Source organism: Anguilla rostrata, unplaced genomic scaffold (genome assembly GCF_018555375.3).
Source record: "Anguilla rostrata isolate EN2019 unplaced genomic scaffold, ASM1855537v3 scaf0169, whole genome shotgun sequence".
NCBI classification, from domain to species: domain Eukaryota; kingdom Metazoa; phylum Chordata; class Actinopteri; order Anguilliformes; family Anguillidae; genus Anguilla; species Anguilla rostrata.
In genome coordinates this window covers 1-3,244 of record NW_026985726.1, presented here as the reverse complement: position 1 = coordinate 3,244, position 3,244 = coordinate 1, and the positions used below count along the sequence as shown (strand labels likewise).

The following is a 3,244-nucleotide window of genomic DNA, read 5'->3' as shown; positions in this document are numbered from 1 at the left end:
CACACACACCCGCATGCACGCACACACACACCCGCACGCGCGCACACACACACAGACACACACACCCGCATGCACGCACACACACCCGCACATACACAGACACACACACCTGCACGCACGCACACACACACACAAGCAACATATTTCACGCCAATCTAACACAGACATACATCCACACATACACACAAACACTTCCTCCCTATTCTCCCTACCTGAACTGTAAAGTGCGAGAAAGTGCAGATATTACGATGATTTTGACGGGAACCTTTTATTTTCCCACGGGAAAACTCCGCCCACATTCAGCGTACACTCAGCGGGGGAGGGGTGAAACATACAAAAGGGTCTCTGCATGGGAGTCCTACCAACATTACACTCTGCAGCTACATACAGTACACTCACTGTCAGAGCTTGACAAAATGAGCAACACAAGAAAAATGATGACACCCCTGGAGGCTCTGGAACACATCCTTGATCACGACAGTGAAATAGATGAGGATGTGTCTGAAGATGAAGACCATCTTGAGGTCAATTCTGATTATGACGATTCTGATTATGAACCATCAGATGAAGAAATTGCTATTCCTATTCCTCCAAGCAAGACATTCATGTCAAAAAATGGTGAAATACAGTGGTACTCATCCCCCAATATACATCAGGCAACACTGTCTGCAGAAAACATAATAAAGACAGTGCCAGGGCCCACCAGGATGGCAGTGACTCGTGTCACAGACATCAAGTCAGCTTTTGAGCTGGTTATTCCCAATTCAATGCAGAAAATCATTCTAGAAATGACTAATCTAGAAGGGAGGCATGTTTTTGGGGAGAAGTGGAAGGAGTTGGATAAAACGCATTTACATGCATATTTGGGGCTCCTCATCCTGGCTGGGGTCTATAAGTCAAAGGATGAATCGACAGCCAGCCTGTGGAATGCAGAGACAGGCAGGGCCATATTTCGAGCCACCATGTCTCTGGAGACTTTTCATATTTTCTCCAGAGTAATCCGATTTGATAATCGGGAGACAAGAGCTGGCAGACGGGAGAGAGACAAGCTGGCAGCTATTAGGACAGTGTGGGACAAGTGGGTAGAGCGGCTTCCACTACTCTATAACCCAGGTCCTAATGTCACAGTGGATGAAAGGCTGGTGGCATTCAGAGGTCGCTGCCCATTTAGGCAATACATGCCTTCCAAACCGGCAAAATATGGCATAAAAATCTGGGCAGCATGCGATGCAAACTCCAGCTATGCATTGAACATGCAGGTTTACACCGGAAAGCCGGTTGGAGGAGCCCCAGAGAAGAATCAGGGCATGAGGGTTGTGCTCGACATGGCACAGGGTCTCAGGGGTCACAACATAACGTGACAATTTTTTCACATCCTACAACCTGGGTTAGGAGCTTCTAAAGAGAAAGCTCACAATGGTCGGAACTGTACGAAAAAACAGAACTGAGCTCCCTGCTGAACTTTTGGTGATCAAGAATAGGGCCTCTCAATCGTCCAAGTTCTTTTTCACAGACACCACAGCCCTAGTGTCTTACTGCCCCAAAAAGGGAAAAAATGTTGTGCTCATGAGCACTCTTCATAAAAATGCTGAAATCAGCACCAGAGAGGACCAGAAACCAAATATAATCCTTGATTACAATTCCACCAAAGGGGGGGTGGACAACTTGGACAAAGTAACTGGGTCCTACAGCACCAAGCAGATGACTGCACGCTGGCCTTTAGTCATTTTTTTTAACATTATTGATGTACCGGCCTACAATGCATTCGTCATCTGGGCAGAGATTTTTCCTGAGCGGAATGTGTCGAAGCTACACAAGAGGCGCATCTTCCTCGAGGAGCTGGGGAAGGCACTCGTGGTCCCGCACATAGAACGGAGGCAGCACATGCCAAGGACCCCCGCCGCTGCAGCCACAGTGAAGGAGATCCAGGAGAGGGCTGCACATAGTACACCAGTGCCTGAGGTAAGTAAGTGTGTGTGTGTGTGTGTGTGTGTGTGTGCGTGTCAGGGGATCGGGATCAGCAAAAAGACATAGTAAAGTAATCATCATCCTCATCTTTCTAGGTTGCTGCTGGGGGAAAAAGGAAGAGGAAGAGGTGCCATGCGTGCAAGCCGTCTGATGACATCAAGACGAGCACGACGTGCGACATGTGCAAAATTCATTTGCACAAAGCACACCGTGATGACATGTCACTCGTGTGCTGTGTAGACACACAGATGCACATACACATACACACGCGCACACACACATACACATACACATACACACACGCCTCATTCATATTGCCCATCTCTTGTTCATTTTTGTTCATTTCTGGTTCTAAACATTGTAAATATTGCATAAATAAAGTTTTCTTTCAATAAAACTCCTTATGACTCATTTGGCTTGATTTTAAGTGAACAGGTCAATTTAACCCTGAACAGAAGAGGTGCCTCATCTCTATTTATCAACATCACCACATGAAAAAAAAAGTTTAAAAATGTAAAACAAATTTTTGAAGATGAAATGTTATGTAAAACTAATGTATTTTATATCTAGGTTTTTCCAATGTACAGAAAAAAAAGTTTGAACATGTATTTTTTATGAAAAACGAGTGAATTATCCTAATAAAACCATGATCTGTGAGAGGTGAATAACACCATTGCACTAAATATTGATTCATTTGTTAGTAATGAGGTACCCAAACAATGTTTATTAGGATTTTTTGGTTTCTGACAACTTTTGGATGTTTAAACATGCACCGGGTCAAATTGACCCAGGAACATTTTTGATGTTCCTAAAAAATGAACAGAACAGGAGGGTTAAGAACTGAAAAAAAACAGAACAGACCACAGGCAGGGCGGAACACAGGCAGGACAGAATACGGGCAGAACAGAATACGGGCAGGCGCAACACACACAAGCAGGAACGCAGGCAGAAACACAAACAGAAACACAAGGAACCAGCATCTGAGTCAGGCAAACCAAGAACTTAAATAGACAGGGGTAACAAGACACAGGTAAACTCAAAGAACAATCAAACCAGAAAAGGAGGGGATAACAAGACACAGGTGGGAACAATTATAGAATAATTAAAACCAATAATACAATTAACACAGGGAGGGAGAACGAATTGAAACACAAAACTGAAGTGCTGCCATCTGGCGGCCAAAAGGGGAAAAACAGAAACAGAAAATACAGAACCATGACAAGGTGGGTGGCTGGCTGGCTGCTGACGGGGGTGGGTGGGTGGCTGGCTGCTGAGG

At 44.9% G+C, this 3,244-nt stretch overlaps 1 pseudogene; it reads left to right on the top strand.

The window, feature by feature from the left end:
• Nucleotides 1-434: 434 nt before the first annotated feature.
• On the top strand, nt 435-2,283 carry LOC135246313 (piggyBac transposable element-derived protein 4-like; annotated as a pseudogene).
• The last annotated feature ends 961 nt before the right edge of the window (nt 2,284-3,244 follow it).